Below are 27,240 nucleotides of genomic sequence, written 5' to 3'. Positions count from 1 at the left end.
TTCGCCAGATCGTTAAGGTCAAGTCCCGACTTTTTAGGAAGAGCCTTAACCATCGCCTTCTTCCAGCTGGGGGGAACTTCCCCACCGCCGAAGGAGGCGTTCAAAAGGTCCGTAGCCCGCGGGGAGATGGTCTGTGCAATCCGCTTAAGGATATGGATGGGCATATAGTCAGAGGGGGAGCCACTTTTGAGATTAGCTAATTCTTTGCGGAGTCTTCCTCAGTTATGGGAGTGATAACTTCCCACAAAGGGATCACACCACTCACGACCTGCGAAGAGGACTCCGACAGAGGAGCACTGAAAGGAATACTTTGTAGGATTTTTCTAACCTTATTGTCAAAGAAGTGTGCAAGTTCATTGCACCGTGCTCTGCTCGTTGGTTGCGGCGGTGAAGTAGAGGGGGTGTTCAGGAGTTCCTTGACTATAGTAAATGTTTCTCTTGAGGAATTGGAGGCAGTCCTGATTCTCTCTTCATAGAAGGTCGCTTTCGTGTGGTTACAGGCTAGCTTGTATGCCCTCATGGCTTCCTGATAAGGGACTTTACTATTAGTAGACCAGTCTTTACGCCAGGCGCGTTCCAGGCGTTTGCAGACTTTTCTGAGGTCACGAAGTTCGGATGTGTACCAAGGATTTTTAAACCCGCTACTTTTCTTGGTACTACACTTCTTGGGAAGCACCAGATCCAGTGCTCCTAATAACCAGTTATGGAAACTACGATCTGCTTCAAGGGGATTCGAGAGGGGGGCAGAGATAGATTGCTCAAGGGCAGTGGTAAGACCATCAAGGGACAGTTTAGGCCAGGGTCTATGAGAAGATTGGATAGAACCCTTACAATCAGACCTAGATTCTGTCATGATTGTAAGATTGAAAGGAATAAAAAAGTGGTCTGACCAGGGAAGGGGGCAAGGCGGTGAGGCCTTCAGAAGTGGGACGTTAGAAAATAAAGGGTCCAGTAAATGGCCCTTCAGATGCGTGGGTTCATTATTGTGTAAGATCAAATTACATGCTTCAAGATCAGCCAGCAGATCAGTAGCCACCTTGTCTCCCAAGTCCTCCAAATGGAGATTAAGATCTCCAAGAAGGAGGAAGTTGGGGGCTGAGGCTGCCAGTGTCAGAGCTGTCTCCAGCAAGGAACTAATGAACTGCTTGACCCCACCAGGAGGTCGATAAATCAGTAGGCCTGACAGCGAGTAATTAGGAGAGAGTTGGATGGAAAACCTTATACTCTCTGCGTCAGAGATCCTGCCATTTTCTATCCTACAGGCTAGAGTCTCCTTATGAATTATAGCTAGCCCTCCACCTATGCCACGAGGTCTATGAAGGCATTGCATCGCGTAACCCTTGGGCAGAGAATTAACTATGTCAAACTGAGAGCTGTCAGAGAGCCACGTCTCTGTAAGAAACAGGACATCGACTTATTATCCTGGGTCATTAGATTAACTTCGACCGAATGTTTGACCAGGGACCGGCAGTTTAATAGGGCAAAGGCCAAGGAAGGGGGCATAGGCTCTCTCTTTTTGGCGCCATTACCAAGCTTAGTGCAGTAAGCACACCGTCTGTATGGTACGTCCGGTCTAACAGAGTACCTACAGTGTTGGCTAATGGCCGGACGGAGTGCTAGCATGCTCTTGATTGCAAGTAATTCTGCTGCTTGTGCTTAGGTTTCTGTAGTGGGCTGGCCCCACGTGTTCAGGTGACATTGTAGACGTAGCCACAATGTAATTCATGTAGTTTATTAAGTACTTAAGAAGTCTTTACATCGAGCTCCACTAGGAGCAGCCTGCTAGCTGCTCAGCCCATCTTGCAACTGACAACACTCACACCAGACACCCAAGCATTCCACTCATGTCAATCACGCCAACATTCTACACGGAACACTCACACTGGCTGAGCAGCTAGGGACAAGATTAAAGGGAACATTACAGCATAACATGAGAATACTACATATCCTCCCTTTTATATTGAAAAGTAAATAGAACCATATTAAAATGAAAACGATTATACACAGCAATGTACACATGATGAAAAGAGTCCATAAACCCTGGGATGAATGGTAAAACCACATCACGAGAGGAAAAACAGACAAAGGAGGAAAGGAGAATGAAAGGATAAAACACACTAACACCATCCTCCTTTAAAAGGGAACAAAAAGCGAAAAAGAAAGTAGTGTAAGAACAGCTCACAGATACCAAGTGAGCTGCAACCACATTGAAAGTAAAGGGGGAAACGTATCCCAAGACTAAAACAATGTTGGCGGAAAGTACTCCTCATGTAAGGAAACTGTGAGAAGGGAAGGTGACCGAACCACCACCCCTCATGTAAGGGACGCATGCTAAAATGGAAAGGACCCATAACCTTAGCAGTGTAAATGAGTAAGCAACTCAACTTCAATAAACCTTTACTCGGTACTTAAAAAATACCATAAAAGTACATTTTACATAGTTAAAATAGGTAAAATACAATTCGTTACACGTAGTTGGAGACAGTTGACCGAGAAGTTCATTCAGCACAGCCCTCTTGTATTCCTTAGCCTTAAGGCAATCTTAATAAAATTCATGATACAGAACAGTGTATGAGGATCATCAGCCCTTTGCAAGAATAATAGGCAACCGTGGCATGTTTAATCTTTGCCTGTTTTAAAATTCCTACTAAAAAAATACGCCTATGTAGAACATAAAATGGACATAACAATACAAAATGAAGGGTATCCTGCGGAGACCTATTGTCGCAGCCGCAGGGACCCTTCTGCTCAACTCTGGAAGTAAAACCTGGTGGATCAGCCAGTAAATGATGTAAAAGGTTGAGCCTAAAACGGGTAAATAAAAATCTATCCTGGGCATTATACATGAGAGCAAGATAAGGTTCCATCCCTTCCGCAGTTTTCATCATTCTAAGGGCACAGACAGAGGTTTTACTTTCTTCCTCGGCTGCTCTACGTGAGGCAACCAGGTCTATAAAGATTTTTTTAACTCTCCTAATATCCTGGCAGGGGGCGGCTCTAGGCTCATGGCGGCCCTGTGCAGGGAGCGTAGGTCGGGGGGCCCCGGAGGAGGGGGTCCGGGCGGGGCGGAGCGCAGAGGCCAGTGAAGAGGGGGGTCAGGGTGTTTGGAAGTGGAACAGAGCTGGAGGCTGCCAAATCCTGCCAGGGTCCGCCACGCAAATATGTGTCCATCCTCAGAGGATTATTATATTAAGGATATATATTGGTGTGGTGGCCCCTGGGGTTTGGTGGCCCTGTGCAGGTGCACAGCTTGCACATGCCTAAAGCCGCCCCTGATCCTGGGGGATGATTTCCGTTGGGTTGGAATCAAGATCCTTGCAACCAATTCCCTCAAGTGTGGACTTAGCCACGGGATACTCATTCCTTTGTCCTTTTCTGTACAGTCTATAATAATCTGTCTGCTCAGGCCTGCCTCGGTATTTGACCAGATCTTTAGCCAGGCCATAAGGGGTCTGACCTTTATCAGGTCCTCAATGTATACTCTTCCTAGTTCTTTGTGAATGATGTAAGCGGGAGTACTTTGAGGAGTTTTTAAAGTTTTTCTCAAATATTTTTTCTCCTCTGTCTGTATTTGCTTAGTACTAACGAAGCCCCAAACTTCGGACCTATATACCACTTTAGAACAACAAATTGCGCTGTACAAATTCATAACTTGTTCTGGCGACCACCGGCCCAGCCTGAGTACATAGTTCATGATCGCCCCAGTGGAGGCTACCAATCTGGAACACCGCTCCTCAATTAAAAGTTTAAAATTTAAAACCCCATCAAATAGGCCAAGGTAAGGGAAGGTCTGTACCTGTCCTAAATTGTATGTGCCTATTTTGTATGAGAACTTCTTGCAAGGTTTCATTCCCGCTAACATAACATAGGACTTGGTAAGGTTTGCCGACAGGTCTAAGGAATCCATAAAACTAACAAACCCGTCAATCAGGCACTGCAGTCCCTTGGGGGTACGGGCTAGGAGAACCGCATCATCTGCGTACAACAAAACAGGGACCGGGCGGGAACCTATTCGGGGGGAATCTACTTTTAATTTGCCTAATGCCTGGTCCAGATTATTAATATATAAAGAGAACAAAAACGGGGCCAGAATACATCCCTGTCTGACCCCACTGTTACATGCAAAAGGTGCAGTGGTACATCCTTCCAGATTAAAACGCACTTTAGCAGTGGTATTGCAGTGCAATGATCTCAAGATATTAACCAGGCCCTGGTCAACCCCCAAACTGGACATCAGGGCCCACAGCTTCTCTTGGTTGACATGGTCGAAAGCTGCAGTGAGGTCCATAAACCCCAGGTAAACTGCCTCGTTGCTAGCTATGGTGTATTTTGCAACCAATAGGTAGAGGTTCAGGCACTGATCCGTTGTTGATCTCCCCACCCTGAACCCGTACTGAGTGTCTGTGATAATTTGGTGTTCGTCAGCCCAGTCCACAAGACGGTTGAGTATCACTCAGCCCAATACTTTGGCCGTCACATCGATCAAAGATATGGGGAGGTAGCACTGGGTGTTGTCCCTGTTCCCTTTTTTAAAGATGGGAACTATTGTTGCTGATGACCATGAGCGCAGGAGGCCAGTTGCGGCCGCTGCATTTAACACTCTAGTAAGCAACTCATTAAGTCATACCACTGGACGGGGTAGAACAACCTAAACAAAACTCCCTCGTGTAAGGGTAAAACACATTTTGAATTGTGAAAAACAACTAGTGCTGTATGGTGCAAGCACCCATACGAATATGTGCAGTGCGAGAAGACTACACAGACGAAGCACAAAGAGCCATTCGCACACAATGCGTCCACGTGAAGCACAAGGTGACTTACACACGCAATAGGACAACGTGAGGCGCAGGGCGACTTACACTCGACATGACAACATGACGTGCGGGCTACTTAAACATAAGACAAAAGAACGTGATGTGCAAGGCGACTTACATATAATACATAGCATGGTGATGCGCAGGGCGACTTACAAACAAAACATAGCAAGGTGAGGCGCAGGGTGACTTACACACAAGACATGTCCACTTGATTCGCGGGGTGACTTACATACAAGACATGAGAAGGTGAGGCGCAGGGATGATTTACACACAAAATGACAACATGACAAAATGTGTTAGAGGGACTAACACCCAAAAACACACACCCAGAAGTAGGGATGTACTCAAAACATATAAATGGAGGCAATACCCCATAACCCACATGGTGAAAGGGTAAACATCAAACATGTAATGCGTCTAATAACGTGGAAAATGGGACTAAAACCCATGCCACAGCCTTAACTATGGAACAAAACCCTTAAGCCACCCCTCAAGTAAGGGTACATAGGCTTACAAATCTGTGACAAGAACGTAAAGAGTGGACATGGGACTAAGACCCACTCCCATCCCTTAGAGACGAATTCGATATCTGAAAAGAAAACGTGAAAACCATCAATGTAGTATAGTTGTAGGGGTGAGTATACCCAACAAAAGAAATCGCCTTGCCAATGAGCATATAACATGTCAATCAAGACACACAACTCGTTTTTCCTTTGCATGACTACAACTAGTGACAAAATAATAAAATATGCACTGTAAGCTTATTATAACAAAAATGGCACCTGTGTGCCTGTCACCGCAATGATGTGGGACAGGCTTTCATAGGAACCCAAGAGCACTTCGAAGAAAAGAAGTGGCACACATAGCTTGGGAAAGAATAGTACAATGCTGCAAAGAAGAAGCCCACTGAAGACTGAAAGGCATTAGGTCTTGTTATGAAATTCAAATTCACTACACGATCTGCCAGCAAAGTTCAGTGTCTAGGGTCTGAATCAAAGAGAACTCGAACTCACCACCAAATGTTGAGACTGTAAACTGTTGCACTTAATTGTAAAGCGTTGCAACAAAAGCCATGAGGAGAGAAAAGCGATCATGACGTTGCGACGTTCGCAGTCCACTGGAACTTGAATCAACTTTATTGACAACTGCTCAGCGTGGATGGCAATAAAACTTCCCTGGACGATTTGAGGCTACATCAAATGGCTGCAGCCTCCAACCCAAAGATGGCGGCATGCAAGGGAGCGCACGTCGTGTGGCTCCAGGCACGCTCCTGCTGCAAGGCGTTCAACAGCAGCTTTAGAGACTGCCTATCAATGAAAACGCCATGAAATATTCCACAGCTGCTCCACGCGACACCTCACTCCGCACTGAAGACACATACCTTGGTTGCCACTGATCACTTTACTTTCTGATGCAGAGTAGATGATTCATGTAATTTGATAACACCAGCAAGGTGTAGGCTGCCAAGACTACACATTACAGAAGACGAAAGTACATGCATCAGAACACATCACGCCTGGGCTGGGGCTGTCAAATGTGATGGACACTGGTGGGGCTGCGAGGCGTGCTTCTCCAGTTTCTTTTGTTACTTTCTTAAATTCCTTAGTTTCAACACATCCTCCTGGAAGTCCACTGTTGCTGACTGTGCCTCCTTTCTGACCATGTACTGTTGCAGAATTCTCGTGTTGTCTCCGCCTGTAATTGTAGTAGGTCCTTTCCAACACTTAGTCCTGCCGTGATACTCATACTTAGTTGCCATAAAACCACCTGTAATGCGTGAGATGATCTCCATCCTCGTTGCCAAAATGTAGTCGGCTGGCCCCACGTGTTCAGGTGACATAGTACAAAAGGGGGTGGTAATGGATGGAGCATCTGAACCAATCAAACACTCAGACCCAGTCAAAAGATCTGGGTTTAATCCATCACCGTTCTTTAGCCCACTCTGCCACCCCAGTTCAGACATGGGAACAGTCCAGCCCGAACTGCCAAGCCATGCCTTTCCTGGTGTGGAAAAGTAAATTTTGCCATGTTCTGTGTCCCTACGTGTCCCCCATCTTATGCTATGTGTGCATGATTAATATGCATATGTATCCCCCATGTTCGATTAAAGACGCGATTATAGTTGTGTCCATCTCTAGTATGCCAGTTCCCAGTTCTCGTGAAAGCTACGAGTATCAGGCCTATGTAAAGTTACGTTGCCACGTTTCTCAGTGTGCACGTTATTTTATTGTAAAGTTCCCGTTTCTAGGCCTCAAAAGGGCCCGGACACCAGATTCAGCTCCTGTCTCCTGAACCCTCGCTGAGGAGCGATACAGCCCCCACCTGTATCCTCGACCCTTCACTTACTTCCTGCGAGTTTATATCAACATGTTCTCTAAACATCAGATACTAGATAGTGTTAGGTACATGTCGCCCTGACTCTCCAGACTTCAGTCTCTACTCCTAGCGCAGAGTTCATAGCCCCCAGCTTCTCCTAGTAACACGTCATTGTCAGTTTGCGCGCACCATTAGGTTAGAGGTCCCGGCTCCTTAGGTAGCCCCCTCCATGTTTCCGCCCCATTTATGACATATTCTGTTACGTTTACATCACATGTCCATGTATACGCCTCCTGTTACACCCACTTTCACCCTTATCTTTCGCGACTGCTATTGACCACACCCACTGCTCCGCCTACTGTATTCACTGTAATGCAACTGTTTTAGTATATATGCTTGTGCACTGTTATTAAATGTTTACCCCATTCCCTTACGCCTTTCCCTTGATCCTGCCCCCGGCAGCGCTGCCATCCTGTTCCCGTGCAGGTTGTTCCGTTCCTGTCCTTATGCTGTATTAAACCTGCAAACTCCTACTACCTCGAATCTTGACTCTTATTTATTGAGCTATCTGTTATTGCTATGTCCAGTCAAACCTAGATCCGGTATTATTTATTTATATACCACATAATGGCGCCCGAACAGGTACTTGCCCTTTCCCCACGCGCCGGTGAAGCCACGCCGGCCCCCTGACCCTCTGCAGCCGTGACGGAACCATACCGTGCACGTGCAGATATTTCTGCTTCAAGTATCCCTCAGGCCCACGGAGGAGACGGAGGTGGCGGTCCAGCATCCAGACGAGGCGGTGGAGGAACGCGGCGAGTCCCGACCAGAGCCCAAGCCGAGAGTCCAAGGTCCGAGGTATCCGGAGGCCCACCCGTAACTGAAGTCCGAAGTTCGTCCGTCCGGCGTCGAAGCAGTCCAGTCCAGTCCGAGGCCTTCCGTTCTTGCTGCCCGGTGAGTACCGTTGCTGGGGTAGTATCTAGACAGGGTCAATCTAATTGTCTCTGGTCCGTGGGGTTTTGGTGGTACACAGATCCCAAAACGAAGTGTCCACTTCGGTGGATGCGGGTCCTGACGTGTCTCTTTATGAGACCGGTAAGTTTCGTACTGTTTTAGCAGTGCATCTAGTTTCTGTTCTAGTCAGTTCTGTTCTCGAGAAAATTCATGTATTCTGTTTTCCGTATTCCAGGTAGTATTCTGTTCGAACTGTTATTTCAAATGTCATTCATGTATTTTAATGTCGTGGTATGAAAGTGGTGTAATTATCGTGTTCATTGTGTATTGTATTGTGTCTAGATTACAGTCCCGTCATGCCCTTATTTTCCAAACTACGTCAGTTGAAAACTAGAAAAGGTCTGTTAGAAGCAGCAGTTCCTGTCCCGCCTAGGGACAGTCCAGGTCACTTTATGTATCAGAAGCATGGCATAAGTGCCATATTATATCTAGATTTATGGGTGGAGTACACCAAAGAGTTAGAAGAAAAGTATAGATGGCCTGTATCAGGTACGTGGGATGCCGAGTGCATCATGCGAGTAGAAGAAGCATTATGGAAAAAGAAAGCCAGACAGTCACAGAAAGATGCCATCGAGTTATGGCGCAAAGAATCTTATAAAAGAACCGAAAAAGAAATCAGAAAGTCAGAACTAAGTAGAGAATCCTTAGAAAGAGTCCAAGAAAGGGAACTAATCGAGATAGGTGAACGAGTTAAAACCGAACAGTCAGACAGACAGAGGCATGCCCTCATTAAGGGTATGTACCCTCTTCTTGCCGAGGGCTTGCCAAAAGCAACCCCGGAGGCATCCAGTAATTTTCCGCCACCCTTAGTTCCGATCAAGCTACGTCACAAACCGACCGCAGCTGATATTTTTATTTCGTCCTATTTGGACGACACAGTCCCAGAATATGCAAATCCTGTTCCGCCAGCTCCTGTAAATAATGTAAATCCTGCTCCTCCAGTCACCGGAGTACCTGCCACGGTACCCCCGGTCCAGCCCACATTACAATTTCCCGCCGCGCCAGCACGAAGAGTATCAGTCGACGATTCTAGTTTAGGGGCCGCAGGAGGAGGTCCTCCTGGTACCCCGCCACCACACCAACGTGTAACGTTAGTCGAGTTACATGAATGTGCGTTACAGCGTACGCCCAAATATAAGTCCGTTGCAGATATCCGACGAGCTCTTACTGAATGCCGCTATGATCCAGTTGCAGGTGATGATAGTACAGTTATATATTCCATCCGTGTAAGACGGGTGACCGGGTATTTGGATACCCTACCGAATATGAAAGAAGATCTAGACAGAATATATCGTTTCATCCGTACAGGGGATGATCCAGAAAGTATTGGTGAAGCCATGTCTCAAAGGAAAGCTGAGATCCAGCTCATGCTATTAAAGTTTCTGATTAATTGTTTAATAAGGGAACAAGATTATCCGACCAAAGATCCAGCCGAAATGAGAATCCTGACAAGGTGGAGTGATAATATAGCCGAGGGTAAACACAGAACTATCAGTAGTATAGAGAGTATGTACAAGAGAATCCGTAAAGAAATAATAAAGTTACACGAACAACGTAAAGCAGCACAAGTAAGCGAGAAAGAAAATGACTCTTCTACAGAAGAGGTAGAGGACGAGAATCCCGCCAGAATAGCGTATGTAGGAAAATCTAGATTTCCAGACCGCCATTTACGCCTAGAACACAAGAAAATCTTTCATCATCCAGCACCAGAACAAGGTTCTCTAGAACAAGTATTTCAAGCTACCGATCATATTCTGAAATCACGAATCGGTTACAGTGAGTTAAGTACTATGCATGAACAAGAACTAGCCCGATCAGCAGTCCGATGGACTACTGATTCTACCACTTTTCCAGATGAAATAGTGGCACAAATGTTTCTGAAACTGCCCCCAGCCGAGCAACGACTGGTGGGTATGTATATGATCCAGCACCTCATTACTCTGTATGAGGGTCAACATTCTGATCCAGGTCCGTTACACGATGTCCTGAACGAGTTACTCCAGTATAGATGGAAAGGTCTAGGTACCGATTTAATTAGTGTTATTCTAGAACAGCGCCACAAATATAGTATGTTTTTGAACCCGCATTTTGTTCATGTCTCACCCCCAGAAAGTAAACCCTTTTACATAGACAGACAGAATCCGTTACGAGAAGTACACCCAGTTAGGACAGCGGATGGTGAAATGCAAAGAGTATTTGTTTACACCCCGATTACAAAGATGGAACTCCTAGAAATGAAGAAATTAATTCCCTGTCATGACAAAGATCCAGCAGGGTTCCACCGAGAATTAAAAGACATGCTCCGTATGGGAGAATACACGTATCCAGATATTATTAAAATGCTAAAGGTCCTGTTGCCCGCAGGGGTATATGAAAAACTCAAGGAAAAAGAATGGGAGGTGGGAGAGAAAAAGATCGATTGGGCAGTTCTAGAAGCTGAAGATAAGATACGAGTACCAGGTACCGGTCTTGGAGAGAAATGTAAAGAATTACCAGAATTATTGATACAAGTTTTGCCAAGATTATTAGCCACTAAAAAGGAAGACTGGGATGCAATCTCAGCCTGTAAACAGAAACAAGACGAAGACACTAGTGATTTTTATTCTAGATTTGAGAAATGCTTTAGTATTAACAGTGGCCTCAAGACAAGTAGCGAGTCATACCCTCATCTTTTTGTTACTAAATTAGTCGAGAATTCGAGTCCACAAGTTAAGAATCGAGTTTTGAAAGTCGAAAGTACCTGGCAAGCTAGTACCCCGTCCCAAATGTTACAGATGCTTCAGTATCACCAGAATAGAATCAGAGAAGAGCAAGATCATGAAAGAAAACGTATGAAAGACACGAAAATGAAAGTACTAGTTGCACAATCTGTTCCTCAAGACAGTCAGAAGAGGGGTCCGAATCAAGCCAGTCATCCTGCAGCTCCCGTTAAAGGGACATGTAATTACTGTAAACAGCCAGGTCATTTTATAAACGAGTGTGCAGTTCTGAAACACAATATAGCTACTGGTAAGACTAAAGAAAGACCACGTCCGCCTAGACAAGAACAAGTTTCACAGACTTCTCAGCCACAGAATGCACAACAGACAGTTCCAGCACCGCAGCCTATAGCTGCAACACAGCATGTTACACAGCAGATGTACCAGTATGCACAGTCCGAGTATCCAGAGTATCAGCCATATTCATGAAACAGCCTAGAGAGGGAGGTAGGCTTGCCTCTCATCGAGATTCCTGTAGATCAAGAGGGTCCCTATGTTCATAGTCAAGTATTAGGGAAAGACAGAAAGTTTCTGATTGATACAGGGGCAAGTAGGACCACCATTAGTCACGCCGAAGTTCCAGGGGCTCCGCTCTCAGGCTCTAGAAATGTTTCCCTTGGATTTTCAGGAAAGCCTATTGTAAACGAGATATCTAAGCCAGTTACTCTAGAAGTAGGTCCATTGTCCCGCACTACTGATCTATTACTTACGAAGTCATGTCCAGAAAATCTGTTAGGTATTAAAACACTGAAAGAATTAGGTGCAGTTATTTGCTGCTCCCCAGAAGGAATACGACTGTTCTTACGTGACTTCAAGGGTCACTATGTATTACGAGATTTTGATCCGAGATTGTCTCATGTTCCACAGCATCTATGGGCGCAAGGTCCAACTGAAGTAGGTTATATGCAAATCACACCCCATCGTGTGACTCTCAAGAACCTGAAAGTTAATGTTTACACAGATTCACGTTACGCATTCGGAGTTGTACACGACTTTGGAGTGCTCTGGCAGGAGAGAGGTTTCATGACTTCTCATGGAACCAAGATTCAGCATGGTCTCCTTATTCAAGCTCTGTTAGATGCCATACACTTACCGACATCTATTGCTATCATGAAATGCAAAGCACATACGAAAGTTACAGACATTGTTTCTCAAGGTAACGATCTAGCAGATCGCACAGCCAAGCTTACAGCACAGACTCCAGACATGTCAGTTAATCCGACACAGACACATACTCCAGATCCGACTACCTGTATGACAGTTAAGGACCCCACTCAAGATGTCATAGATATCCAGTTACATGCTACTCCCGATGAAATCAAGAAATGGTCCGAACAAGGAGGGGTCCAGACAGATCAGGGATGGGTAACGAAGGGTAAAGCCACATGGTTTCTCCCCGACTCTATGGTTCAAGTCATTATCAATACCGCACATAGTCCAGCACATTTAGGAGAAAAAGCCATGTTAGACAGTATCCAGAACATTTGGTTTAACAAGCATTTACGAGCTGCAGCCAAACAGAAAGTCCGTACCTGTATGATATGTTGCCAGTTTAATCCAGGTAAAAGTGTCCCGGTGGAACAAGGTGGATTCCAGCCCCCTGACCACCCTTTTGAAGTCCTCCAGATGGATTATATTCAGATGGAGCGATGTCGAGGTTTCAAGTATGTCCTTGTAGTTGTATGCGCTTTGTCCAGGTGGACAGAAGCATATCCAGTCCCAGATTACACAGCCACGACCACTGCCAAGCAGTTGGTTCGTGAATTCTTCCCCCGCTACAGACTCCCTAGAGTCGTATATTCTGACAACGGCCAGCCATTCTCATCTGAACTCATGAAACATGTTTCCCTTTTGTTAGGGTACCAGTGGAAGTTCCATTGTGTACGCCATCCTGAAGCAGCCGGTCTCGTAGAGAGACATAATCAGACCCTGAAAATCCGTATTGCCAAAATATGTCAAGAAAAAGGTGTAGACTGGCTAGTAGCTCTGCCAGTCGCTTTGTTTTATATGCGCATGGTCGCACATTCCAGATCAGGTCTGTCCCCGTACGAGGTCGTATTCGGCCGCCCCCCTAATATGTGGGGTACACCTAGACCCCGAAGTATTACAGATGTTTCAAGTAATATGCTGACAGATTACCTAGCTTCCTTGATGTCTGCCCTACACTCTTGTCGTTCACAGGTTGCCGCCGCATTTCCAGACAATACCGAGGTGGCACCGCATGACATCGTTCCCGGATGCATGGTCCTTGTGAGGAATTTTGATCGTTCAAGTCCGCTGGAGCCTCGCTGGAAGGAGCCAAAACAGGTCCTCCTGGCCACCCGTACTGCCGTCAAGCTGGAAGGCAGGAAGGGCTGGGTCCACCTGTCTCATGTGAAAATTTTTTACGGACTAAAGACTGTTTCAAAGAACATTTCCGAGGATTTCAAGGATTGCCAAAGTACTATTCTCAAGGACTGTCCCGCAAAAGACAATGATACAGATTCCTCCCTGTTAGAGAAAACTCCGCAACAGGAGTATAAGCTAAAATTAAGGTCTAGTAAAATAAGTCAGCCAGTTTGATTGTCTAAGTCCTCCCCTAGGTGAAACGGTTAGACCGGTTTCTGACATGTATAAAATAGACCCCCATAGTGAGAGAGTTAGTCAAAACTCAATCCGATGTATCGTTTTTCTAAGTTTCATATTGTTTCTCAGCCTTATGACTACCTGCACAAGTTATGCATTTTATTTGTGTTTTCCAGTTTCTCATGTAAATAAGTCTTCTAATGTTGCAATAGAGCACACGTTTAGTGATCTGCCTCCTCATGAACTCTCATATCGTCTTGCTATGCGTAATAATTCCTTTATCCGCATGTTACATTATTCACACCAGACCAGCAATGCCACTAATTGTTGGGTGTGTGGTCGACTCCCCCCTTTTCAGACACCGAAGGGAGTTCTGCCACTCTTTCCTTATCCATTTTCACATAATGGTTCGTGTGGAGCATGGTCCACGTTAACGTCATCCTCAACAGATATGTCTTTTCTTAACAGTACATGTTTCCCAGACAAGCAAGGTCTTCCCCACAGAACAGGGTTAGATCTAGAAAATGAAGTTTACAATTTGGGTAATTATTCTTCGAATTTTATGGTCCTGAATGTTCAGTCTGATACTACTCCAGACTTACCCTCTATGTCAGTATTACCAGTCAAAGGTGAATTATGTGTCCGAAAGAATGGTTCCGTACATGTAGGCCATAGTGATTGTACTACTATTGTCAAGTATAGTGACAGTAGGAAATCTATTTTCAAAGCTTCACGTCATTCTTATTTTGTTTGTGGTCAGACCGCATATGTTCGTCTGCCCCTCGATTGGGAGGGAACCTGTTATATTGCCTTCCTACTGCCACCAGTTTTTCTAGCCCCACCTGACTATCATAGGAATTCCCACCTAGTACATACTAGACACAAAAGAGACCTCCCGATTGTCGATTATACTGAAACTGCTCTAGAACAATACATAGATATCAATAAAGGTGTCTTCCCCTATTTAGGTACTGTTGTGAATAGTAAACTGATACGTAGATTAACCAGAACCCTTGAAGCAGTAGTGATTGAGACTACCTCTGCTCTAAGTAACTTAACCGAAGAGCAATCCTTTATGAGAATTGTCGTGCTCCAGAATCGTCTCGTCCTTGACGTCATACTGGCCGATAGGGGCGGGGCATGTAGAGTCATCGGATCTAGTTGCTGCATTTTCATTCCAAATAACGCACCGTCTGTTTATTCAGCTATAACCAGACTCCATAAAATTGCCCATATGTTACACCAAGATCCAGGCACCTGGACATGGTCCGGTTGGTTCTGGAATATAATTTCCGCTTGGGGATGGAAAGTATTGTCCTTTCTAGGTATTGCAGTAGCGATCATATTCAGTTGCTGCCTCTGTATACAATGTGGCCCTGCGATTTGTGGCATCTGTGCTACCTCTTGTATTCCTAGTCCCAAGTCCCGTTCTAAATCCCGTTCCAAGAAAATTCGAGACGAGCAAATGATACTGTATGAAATGATAGATGGTATCATGAATATTGATGTTTCCTGATGGAAACGTAGTGACAAGGAGGGAATGTGGAAAAGTAAATTTTGCCATGTTCTGTGTCCCTACGTGTCCCCCATCTTATGCTATGTGTGCATGATTAATATGCATATGTATCCCCCATGTTCGATTAAAGACGCGATTATAGTTGTGTCCATCTCTAGTATGCCAGTTCCCAGTTCTCGTGAAAGCTACGAGTATCAGGCCTATGTAAAGTTACGTTGCCACGTTTCTCAGTGTGCACGTTATTTTATTGTAAAGTTCCCGTTTCTAGGCCTCAAAAGGGCCCGGACACCAGATTCAGCTCCTGTCTCCTGAACCCTCGCTGAGGAGCGATACAGCCCCCACCTGTATCCTCGACCCTTCACTTACTTCCTGCCTCACAGTGCCCGGCTCGGCCTGGCTCTGCCTACGAGTCTGCCAAGAGTATGTTATGATTCTAGTTATCAGTCCAGCCCTCCTTCTCTGCATTCCTAAGCTACTGAATCGCATCAATAGTTTCCGTCATTGTCTAGCCTTTACGTCTCCATGTAGGAGAAATACTGCATTTAATGGTCATTTCATATTCTTCATCACGCACTACACGTAGAATAATGCATGCACCAGTCTTAGAGTCTGTTAGCCTTTACCCCGATACCTTTTAGTTTATATCAACATGTTCTCTAAACATCAGATACTAGATAGTGTTAGGTACATGTCGCCCTGACTCTCCAGACTTCAGTCTCTACTCCTAGCGCAGAGTTCATAGCCCCCAGCTTCTCCTAGTAACACGTCATTGTCAGTTTGCGCGCACCATTAGGTTAGAGGTCCCGGCTCCTTAGGTAGCCCCCTCCATGTTTCCGCCCCATTTATGACATATTCTGTTACGTTTACATCACATGTCCATGTATACGCCTCCTGTTACACCCACTTTCACCCTTATCTTTCGCGACTGCTATTGACCACACCCACTGCTCCGCCTACTGTATTCACTGTAATGCAACTGTTTTAGTATATATGCTTGTGCACTGTTATTAAATGTTTACCCCATTCCCTTACGCCTTTCCCTTGATCCTGCCCCCGGCAGCGCTGCATCCTGTTCCCGTGCAGGTTGTTCCGTTCCTGTCCTTATGCTGTATTAAACCTGCAAACTCCTACTACCTCGAATCTTGACTCTTATTTATTGAGCTATCTGTTATTGCTATGTCCAGTCAAACCTAGATCCGGTATTATTTATTTATATACCACACTGGACCGGAAACAAGCTTCCGAGGACCGGTTTCTGGCATTACAGCCGTCTTCAGCCCGGCTTGCTTGAATCCAGTGGCAAAGTGAGCAAGGGACTCACGTCTGAGCATACCCTGCCACACTTATGGCGGCCAAAAGCGGTACAAAAGGGGGTGGTAATGGACGGAGCATCTGAACCAATCAAACACTCACACCCAGTCAAAAGATCTGGGTTTAATCCATCACCGTTCTTTAGGCCACTCTGCCACCCCAGTTCAGACATGGCTATATGCAAATCAGTCTGACCCTGTGCCTCATGGGAACAGTCCAGCCCGAACTGCCAAGCCATGCCTTCCCTGGACCAGAAACAAGCTTCCGAGGACCGGTTTCTGGCATTACAGCCGTCTTCAGCCCGGCTTGCTTGAATCCACTGGCAATCTGGGGTGGCAGAGTGGGCTAAAGAACGGTGATGGATTAAACTCATTCTTCGTGTGTTCAAAATGATATTCCATCTTTTTCCCTTTCAACACAAGAAACCTATTGTTGGGCTTGGCCCTTTTTGCATGGTCATCTCTGAACTTTTTGCTTTCCTCCTGTATTTTCTCTGACCTGTTTTTGTTGATTTTACGACTCTGGGCACTTTACCACTGCTGATCAGTGCATATGCTTTCCCTATTGTAAATTATTGTTATGCATTAGTGACTCCATGATTGGCTTATCTGATTTACTTGTCAGACCCTAGCACAGTGCAATATGTGTGTCCAGGGCCAGTAAAACAAATGCTGCTGATGGGCTTGCAGCACTGATTGTGCCACCCACAGAAGCAACTTGTAAAGTGTAACCCAGGCCTGCCATTGCAGAGCCTGCGTGCAGTCTGGAACTGCCATGTCAACTTGGTAAGTGCACACACTTACCAGTCCATAAACCTTCCCTTTTCTACATATCAGACACCCCTAAGGGAGGCCTAAGGGCAGGGCGCATTGTATGTAAGAGGTACGACATGCCCTGATGTGTGTGGCATGTCCTGATAGTGAATTACAGCCATTTTCGTTTTCCACTATTGCAAGGCTACCGGTCCCCATAGGCCAGAATGGGCAGTTTGATTATAACATCTTATAATCCTAACTGACCCAGGGAACACGGTAGAAATTGGAATTTAGTATGCCTGAACCTAGAATGATAAAATACATATTTTAGTGAAGTCAGTTTTAACATTCTGTGTTTGAAAATACCACTTTTAGAAAGTAGGTATTTTCTTGTCTAACCATCCAGCCTGCCTCTGCTAGATTGTATATTGTATGTCTGGTTTTGTGAGTGACGACAGGGGCTACGGTGGCTACAGGAGACAGGGTGAGTCAGCGCAGGGCTGAATCGACCTATCTGCATGTAGAGTGGTGGGAGGAGTAGCACCTGGGCCTAAACAGGACTGTGCCTGCCTTTCACAATGCTGGCTCCACCTCCTGTGGTGTGTCTGTTGACCCTGGCCCACCCTGCCAAAGGAAATAAGGAATCATGTAGACAAAGTGCTCCAGGACTGCGCAGAACTGGTTTGGACTAGGTACAGGACCCTCTGCCTTCAGAGGACAAAGGATTTGCTGGTATAAATATTGGGGACCAGACCCCAGAACTTTTGATCACTTCTGGGAACACAAGACAAATCTTTACCAAGGAGAAGAAACAAGGAAGCTGCAGGAGTTTGGACTGCCCCTCTGCCAATGTGCGGTTTGATGGGTTGGCCTGCAGTAGTCTCTTCATTGCCAAGGAAAGGAGAAGGAACTTTTTAAGAACTTTCATAATCTTGCAGAATATTACTCCAAGGGCTTGATTTGAGCTTGCCTCCTGACTGAAGTCGCAGGGATACTAGACTTCACCGCTTCTGTGTGCCTGCATCTGGAACTTGCTGTTCTAGCTGCTACAGAAGAAATTCTTCAACACCGATGCGGGCGAGCGACGCCGTCATCTGCATCGAAGCCGTGAGCACTGCACTGACTTGCAACGTAGACCTGACGCTGGCCACCGTGCCACATCGACGCCAGCGAACGGCATCGTAAGCCTGCCGTAGCCGTGAGCGCTGCTCCGACTTGTGACATAGGCCCAACGCCTGCTGCTGTGCCGCATCTACTCCGAAGCTGACATCATCGCGGAGCCGATCGTCGATGTGGGAGGTCAGGAATCCATCGACATCGTACGGAACCCTGGTTTCGGCGCCATCGTGACGTCACCTTCTCTCCAGTCACTAGCTTACGCCGCCCCTGCCTGCGCCAGAATCCAGGACACCCACGCATTATCTCCCCCGAAGCAAGGAACCGACGCCGCAACACGCCAATGACGACGCACCTCCCCTACGTCGTGAGCTGTCTTTGTTTTCGCTTTTCAAAGGTGCTGTTCTCTGTGGGTCTGTTTTGACTCCGGGCCCGACGCCGCGCAACTCGCGGTTGGCACCGTACTGTAGGATTTCTTTGACCTCGATGTCCTGATAGCTCCCGTTGGGGCTATCTGCTGCTAAAGACTGCTTTTAAGTGAATAACCTGTTTTTGAACTATTTCTACCATCTTGAAGAATGATTATTCATTACAGTATTGTGGATTTTTGTTGTTTATGATCTTGTGATAAGTCTATATAAAAAAATACTTATTTTTATACAACCTGTGTGGTGTCCATCTGTAGTGTTTTCACTGTATTACTGTATGTGTTCACAAATGCTTAACACACTGCCTCTGAGATAAGCCTGTCTGCTCGTGCCAAGCTACCAAGGGGGTGAGCAGGAGTTATCCAGTGGTGTAATCCCCTTTCCCTGACTTAAAAGCAAGGGTCCCTATTTGGTCAAAGGTGTATACCATTGCCAACTACAACCCCCCAGTTCTAACACCTATCTAACACCTACCTATGCCATTACTTCAACTCATATTGATTACTCATCAGCGAGTAAATTGTGTTTAAGTTCTTGTGCTTGTAAGACATTGCCTGTATAGCCATAGCCAAACACCACTCGCAACCCGCTTTCAGTGGTATTGTCTTTTGTGACCCTTAAGCTCAACTGACAAAGGATTCTTACAAGTCCACAAAGTAAAAAGACTTCGGATCGGAGGTAAGGCTTTCTCAGAGGCTGCTGCCATCCACTGGAACCAATGCTCTTTGGATATTAATCAAGAATGCAACTTATTGAAATTCGAGATAACCCTAAAACATTTGGAGAAAGTCTGCTTAATAAATACAAGTAGAACATTTTGGAGTCTTGTTTTAACATGCTTAGATCTCACCTTCATGTTACCGTCCCTGCGATCTGTAGGGTTGCATGCTCCAACTCTCAGGGTCTTAGGGCCTCAAATTTCAGCCACTTTTCTCTCAGTACAGGCAATTTTGTCCCTGTCTCGAGTTTCCTAGTTATATTATGTTAAGCGTGGTTTGTATAGTGCAGCATTCATCTAGGAGCTTCTTGTGGAAAAATTAAGTTCTGTGATTTTGTAAGTTTTTCCGAAGAAAGGGGGGGTGAGAGTCCTCTTTCAGTCATCCCTTTTCATGAATGCTGGTGCCATCCAACCAAATTGTAAATGGTGATGTCATTGTTTTGCTCTGCTGGGTACTTTTGTAGTGTGGAGTTAGGCCATCCACCTAACCGCAGCTACTAGGCTACTGCTCTTCGACAGGTTGAGGATGTGTATTAAATGGTCTAAGAACAATATATTTCTGCTTGGTTTCATTCCTGACCTAGAATCTGATCAAATGAGTCCATTCTGACCGAGTGCTGCAGCCACATTGAGCTGACTGTCTTCGCTTCCTTATTTCTAATGAACTGTTGTCTTTTGCCCCATTATACTTGTGCCTTGTGTTTCTGGCCAGGGATTGAGTCTGTGTTTTTGCATCTTGTGGTGTGTTGTGGTATGGTAACATATGTTGCAGTATGGTGTACTGTGGTGTGTTTTTGGATCTATGGTGTTGCAGTTTTGGTGTAGGCATCAGTGTGAGTTAGACGTAAACATGTGGAACACCTATATTTGCTAATGGGTTGCAGAACTATGGTGAGGAATAGTAAATTGAAGACTGGTATGATGCTGTGGGTCTGTGAGGATTAATATGCTGTGTATATAGTACAGTATGGAGAGAACTAATTAATTACTATGACCAGGACACCTACCTTCTGACACCTGAGACAATCTTGTCTTGCTGCCCAAGAGTCTGCATCAGCTCTTCAAAGGCCTACATCCCTACCTCAGGTTGTAGCCTCAACCACTCCAACTCGCATAGTATGTGAAACCCCTTGCAGTGGCAACACTCCTGGCTATAGAAAAGGCACTATCCTAGTCCAGAGCGCCTCTTCAAACTCACATCAGCAACTTTAGAATTGTTTCCTTTCTCCTAGACTTTAAGACTGATCTCCAATTCTAATTTCTCACTACAGAGCCATAAAGAAGACCCCTCTTTCTGAACAACTTCCTGAGATCCAGGTCTTTCAACACAGGCACCAAAGCAAAGTCAACTCCCTTTTTTCAAATACATGTCATTGCACTGGCCTTTGGCGGAACACTGTGTCTTTACTGTTTGCAAGTGGTTAGACCTACAGCTGATCACATCCAAGTGCTTAGCACCAATGTAAGGAATCCCCCTGATTTGTAAATGAAAGTGGGGTGGAGAGGCCATAGTCTTGATGTACATTGTGACTGAGCACCCACACGATCTGATGTGATGGATGCAGTGGTCAAGTACTCTTTCCCCAATATAATAAAAAAGTAGTACATAAATAAATAACTTAAAGATCCAGGCTATGATGTAATAAATGGAGACAAACTTTAATAAGTACATTTCAAAATATGTAAAAGAAAGTCACATGTTCACATCAAAGTGAATGTTAATGGAATAAGCCCACCAGGATCGCATTCAACAAGTGCACCCATTCCATATGCACAGGGGGCTCAGATGGGCAGATATGCTCCTTTAATACTGGGCAACTCAATTTATCTTTGCAAACAATTTGCTATTTGCGGACTGGAAAGACCCCGCCTTTCGACTTGAGCGAGGCGTATACTGAATCTTCTATATGGATCACCCATCCCAATGACTCTTCAGTAACTAACTAGTCTGGAAGTAGATTCCTGGTGTAAGGCCCTTTGGTGGCTGTGGTGGGATAGCAGGCTTACACAGGAGCTCCATTATGACATGTCTGCAGGCATGGTTCTCTTATGTGGTACAGGTTATCCCAGTCTGTTTTTACCTGTGAGATCCTTTCGTAGCCTGGCCGTCTTTAGTTCGGAGGTAATGACAGTTTTTGGCCTGTTATATACTGTAAAACACCAAGGACTGTGAGAGAAACCCTAGGTTTGTTCTCTTGGAATAATGTAGGTTAAGGATTACATGGAATTACTCCTACTTAATCAATCATATTACTCCTTTGCTATCTAAAAACTGATTTTAATGATAGGATTTACTTAAATTAGTGAGGGAAGAGAGTCTGGCGAGAAGTCGTAGTGATGCTATTCATGCCACCTTTTGAAGGCCTCTGTGTTGCATCAGAATTAAATTGTGGGGACTCCATGCAGGCAGGCGCAATGACACACCAGAGAATATAAACCATGAATGTGAAAATAAGTACAATTAATCCTTGTTCATGACTCCGATTTAAGTACTATGACTTTCCATACCTGGTGAGCATTAAAGCAAAAGGTGATAACACCTCTTGTATTTTGAAAAGCATTAACATTGCTGTTTGTCTGGCTGGTGAATGATTACATGTATGTGAACACGTGGTTTTGTAAGGTTGCAGTTTTCCATTGTGACTTTATTTTGTTGAGGTTGGCGTCTGTGCTCGATGAAAGCAGCCAGATTCCCAGCCTGTCTTCACACATGCTTCTATTACTTAAAAGTCTGATATTGTCCATACATGATATACATGTAAGTCAGGGCTTGCCTTGTCAATGAGCCAGAAGTAGCAATAGACGTGAGCTATCATGCTTTGGACCTGAGAACAACAATTAGTGGACACAGGGATCAATAAAAGGTATAGTCATACTATGATGGTTTATTTCAGGAGCGTCCACCATTGGTCAATGAGAGACATTTTGTACCATAGTTTAAGAAAAACCACTGACCAGGTATTTGCGGCCAGATGGGCGACCATTGGAAATTGCGACTTGCAAATTGCGAGTTGCAATTGCCAATTTACAACAGTGTCTGAGACACTGTTTGCGATTCCCAATAGGGTCGCAAATTGCATGCCCCATGCATATTCATGAGGCTGTCACAATTTGTGACCCCATTAGGAATGGCTGGCAATCCCAGGGATGGTGGCCTGCTGGGGTCAGCAGACCTCCGTGTCTGGGACTGCTTTTGAATAAAGCAGTTTTTTTTTTTTAAATGCAGCCTGTATTCCGTAAAGGAAAACTGGCTGCATTTAAAAAAAAAAAAATGAAACGTTTTTGTTTCTTTTTTAAGGGCAGCTAGTGGTCCCTGGGGCCACTGCCTGCTCTGAATAAATGTTTGAAGAGGGTGGTAAACTGCGAGTGTTTTGCGACCGCAATTGCGGTCGTAAAACATTCTTACATAGGGTACAGACTCGCTATTAGGAAGGGACGCCCTGTTCCTAATAGCGAGTCGCTAACGCTCTTTTGCGAGTCGCTATTTAATTGGCTACTCGCATAATAGAGTTAGTACATTGGCCACAGGTATTTTGCATGAGCCAACGGGTCTAAAGTCCATTTAAGCATGCACAAATCCGCCGTACATCTGGCCTTGATTCTTATTTAAATCAATTGCATAAATATATATTTTTAGTAGATATCCTGAAAATCTGTCATTGCTTTGGCCACCTGACAGCAATGTTTGACACCCTTGATTTAAATGGCGATAAAGCTTCTTCATTACTTTGATACAAAGTATTGGTGCATTTACCAAGCTCTTTGAACACAAATACACATAATATTAATGGTTGTAATCTCTGTCTTTGCTAGTGTGTTGCTATTATTGTGAATTTCCTAGCAATGTTGACTTTTGCTAACACATGAACACACTTCTTTGGAAAGATTGATTTGTATATGTTACTTTATGCCCAAAGTCCGGTATCCACGTAGTGTCACTGAAGGAATGGCCCCAAAGTAGTGCCCGCTATGTATGTGTTGTTGTCTCTACGGCACTCTCTATACAGCAAGGAATTACAACATCTGTGTGGTGAACTCTAGTACCCGAGCCGCGGAAACTCAACTGCAGTCTTGGTGCTTGATTTATTCCTAGACCGCTGGATCGCCCATTCACTGCCAAAAGGAAGGTCTGCCATTTCAAGATCCGAACCCCAGAGACAACTTTTTGCTGTAAGTAGGATCAAACCTGCCACCAGGGATAACAACAGTGTGATGGCAATTCCATCATGCCAGTACTGGTTTGTGGGATCATTGTCATGTAATATGGATACTGGGAATGTACCCTCTGTGGATGTACATTTAGAGTAGCCATATTAGAAATGACATGCTAGGAGGTTTCTCCATGTTTTACATGTCTGCCTTAAATGTCAGCACTGAAAATATTGGGGTACAGTTTGGTATTCGTTTTAGCATCACCACAATTGCTCAATAGTATTCCCTAAATCAGAGTGGAAGGCAGCTTCCATCAGGAAGGTCTGCTTTCTCTGCGTTTGTTTAGTGTAGAGGAAACAGGCGGACAGATGGAACGTCTGCTGCTAAATCTTAGTTATTCCAGAGTTTATTTGGAAGGATGTCAAATGTTGTTTCCTTCCTCATCACCTTCGTTGAGCAATCATTATCATCGGAATATGTTGTATGCTTATTCTGCTGCTGATCTATCCATTGGAAGACATATGCATGCATACAATAACCACACACTGCCAGTCCCACCAGTGCCTCTGTCTAACGACCAGCATTTATCATCTTTTCATTGAGGACCCCTGGCAGAGTGTAGATAATCAAAGCTACAAAGACCACTACGATGCAGGAGAGCAGCAGCCAGAAGAAATGCCACCGGTAGTGTCTCCATATCAGAATGCCAATGATGCGCAGAGGGTTCAGCATCCACGCGAGACTGCTACTGGGACGACTTGGTGGGATCATTTTGGTTTATTGATACAGTCAAAGAAACCCAGGAGAATCATAAACAAACAAAGAAAAACACAAAAAGGAAAAATCTGTAAATTATTGCCCACATGATAAAACTTACAAATACAGGTTCTTTTACATAGTCTACAGTTCAAAATTAGTGCAAATGTGAGAATTCTATTTACTTGACAACGAAACCAGAGCAAGAAACTGAAATATATAAATTAATAAAACAAAAAATAAATAAACATTGTACATAAACAAATCAAACTTTTCTACGTGCTAGGGACGCTGCACTCCAAACGCAAACGTTTTGTCATACCACATGGTATGCATTTCCATAAAGCTTAGTGGGTGTTGGTTAAACAAAATCTGCCTCTACGTACCCATGGAAATGAAGTGCCATCAAATTGTTCGCAATTGTGTAGGTTCCTCCGGGAGATTAACACATTACAGTACATCTCAATGACCCACTTTGTACATCCATTAATATCAAACACTACCATGTGCATGCTCCAATAGTCTAGTGATGGGGAGATTCAATGACATGTTATTGCATGAAACACTCTAGTACCTGGATTGCTGGCAAGACATTACCATGGTTGATGAGCTCTCTCTAGACTTGGGTTATGTTGTTGGTGCCTGGTGAGTTCTTTCTGATTGTGGAAATCCTTAAATAGAATCTCTATTTTATATATACCCTCTTGGAGCAGGAGCACTGTTCGTCATTGTATGCCAGGCTTTTCCAGTGACTGGAATGTAGAAGAGGTTATCACTTTGTGATGAGTTCCCTTAACTGCGTGATGAGCCCAAGTCTGGTGCAAGGTACTCTGTGGTCCCACTATAGTAATATTCTACTTCCAAATCTCATTGCACATGCCACTCCCTATTTGATGCTTTTAAGAGTAATAGGGGTCTTTTTGCTAGCGGCACCCTGGTGCTGTAGAACAGGAACTGTCTCAGGTGCCATGGATGGTGACTTCAAAATGATGACACTGGGTAAAGATTCATTTTGGAGCTTGGAGTAAAATCTCATTACTTGCTAAGTGTTCTCTAGGTGTTGTAAGAAGACAAAAGTCTGATCTCTAGTGATGAATGTAAGATTTCAGTTGCTGGTTAGATATTTCATGGGGGTGGAAGCCTGACTAAGGTCTTTGATGAGATAGTTGTAGGGGATGGAAGGAGTTTACAGTTTATGATGAGTTTGACAGTGTGGGATGATGCAGAGCCTGATGTACTTGAATTAGATATTAAAGTGCAATAATTTCTCTCCAGCGTCACACACAAGCTATCAGAATGAGACATGCCTCCTCTGCTGTGGACTACCACAGCCTGTTGTGCAAGCTCTACAGTGGATGAAAAGTGACAGGGTTGTGAAATAAACTCTTGAAGTAAAAAGAGCACTGGAAGCTTATGTTTTTGTGCAGGTGTTGCACAAAGAAATGTGTCTGATAAAACACAGAATTATGCTACCTAAAAGCTCCTAAACGCATGTTCTGCTAAAATGTTTTTTCAGCTGGGCATTTATAACTAGGGCATCCGGTTTTATGGTATTTATTTTTTTGCTTTCCGTCTGTATTTATCCATATTTATTTTTTGCTAATTTTATCTGTTTACATCCATATTTATTTTGGGTTTTGTGGAAAAATAAAGCTAAAATTAGTATATTTCCTCATTTATAACCGATAAATATGCGCTCATGCTTAAATGTCTGCCAGGTTTCAGTGGTGTGAACACCCGCAAAAGATAAATCAGTGCACTTATATGAAAATATGCACATTTCAGTATCAACCTTGTGTATATCTACTGCTGTTAAAGCCTCTTTACTAAAATTCCTGTCTTTTTAACCCCCTTATCTATCAATCCACACATCTATTGGCCTGGCAAACAGTATTTACAATTACTCAAAAAGTAACCCAATTTCCATTTTTATCCACATTTAAAATTAAATACAGACAAGAAAATTAATGTTTTCTGTCTGTATTCATTTGCACAATTCAGAAAAAACGGAAACAGGGAGCCTTGTTTACAACTTATAATTGATTTGATAGTAAATCATATTTGTCGCCCGTTTCATTAAATTTTTCATTCTAATGTTGACTATTATTGGGGATAATGTTAGTGGTATTTATGCTTGCCGGTGAGGCGAACAGGATACCCTGGTGACGCTTATATTAACATACATTGAAGGCTTTTGCAATCATGTTGTTTGCTTTGCAATCTATGGTCTCTTAGAACAGCTATCTCCTGATCTGTATTTGTAAAAGGTTTAAGTTGTCTGGTATGTTTAAACGTAAGGTAGGATTTATTTAAATATTTACCTGATCTAACTTCATGAGCGTCAAAGAATATATGGGCCAGATTTACAAAAATGAAATGTACACTTTTATGCACGGTTTCTCTTTTTTAGGATTCAAAAAGTATGATTTAATATTAACTTTACAGCAGAAGAGACTCCACAGTCAGGGTAGAGAACTCTGCACATAAAGAGATAGAACAGACCTATTTCTTTATGCGCAGAGTTCTCTTCCCTGATTGCGGAGTCTCCACATTCATTAAGTTACTATTAAATCGTAGTTTGCGAATACCAAAAAAGAGTAAACTTACACACAAGTGTGCGTTTACCTTTGTTTATCAGGCCATATGATGTGAATTCCCGTAGTACCAGAATGAAGCCACAGAGTGTATGATGCACCTTTTGATACACCTCTAAATTCTAGTGAAATGAAGCTTGTCGACAAGTTCAGCCAGTACCCTCTCGTATTAGTTTGTGGCATGTTGGGTACTATTTGTAGTGTTTCTAGCATTGGAGGCATAGGATGTTTAGCTAGAATGTTAAGGAAGACTGAGGCATGGCCTTTTCAGAACATATTTGGGTTCAGAAATTATACTTTATATTGCCTAGAAGACCACTGGTAAATTGACCAGATTCTGGAATATAGAAGAAATATAAATAATACAGTACCTCTTTTCAATCTCCTTAACCAGATATATGTACAGTGCTTTCCCTCGTTTTG

General features: G+C 44.2%; 1 protein-coding gene across 5 annotated transcripts in view; it reads left to right on the top strand.

The window, feature by feature from the left end:
- LOC144763932 (uncharacterized) overlaps positions 1 to 27,240 on the top strand; it is a 231,242-nt gene that overhangs the window by 74,840 nt on the left and 129,162 nt on the right. The window lies entirely within an intron of this gene.

This window comes from Lissotriton helveticus, chromosome 6 (assembly GCF_964261635.1).
Source record: "Lissotriton helveticus chromosome 6, aLisHel1.1, whole genome shotgun sequence".
Lineage (NCBI taxonomy): Eukaryota > Metazoa > Chordata > Amphibia > Caudata > Salamandridae > Lissotriton > Lissotriton helveticus.
Note: the sequence above shows the minus strand (reverse complement) of the source record. Positions and strands in the feature narration are given on the sequence as shown.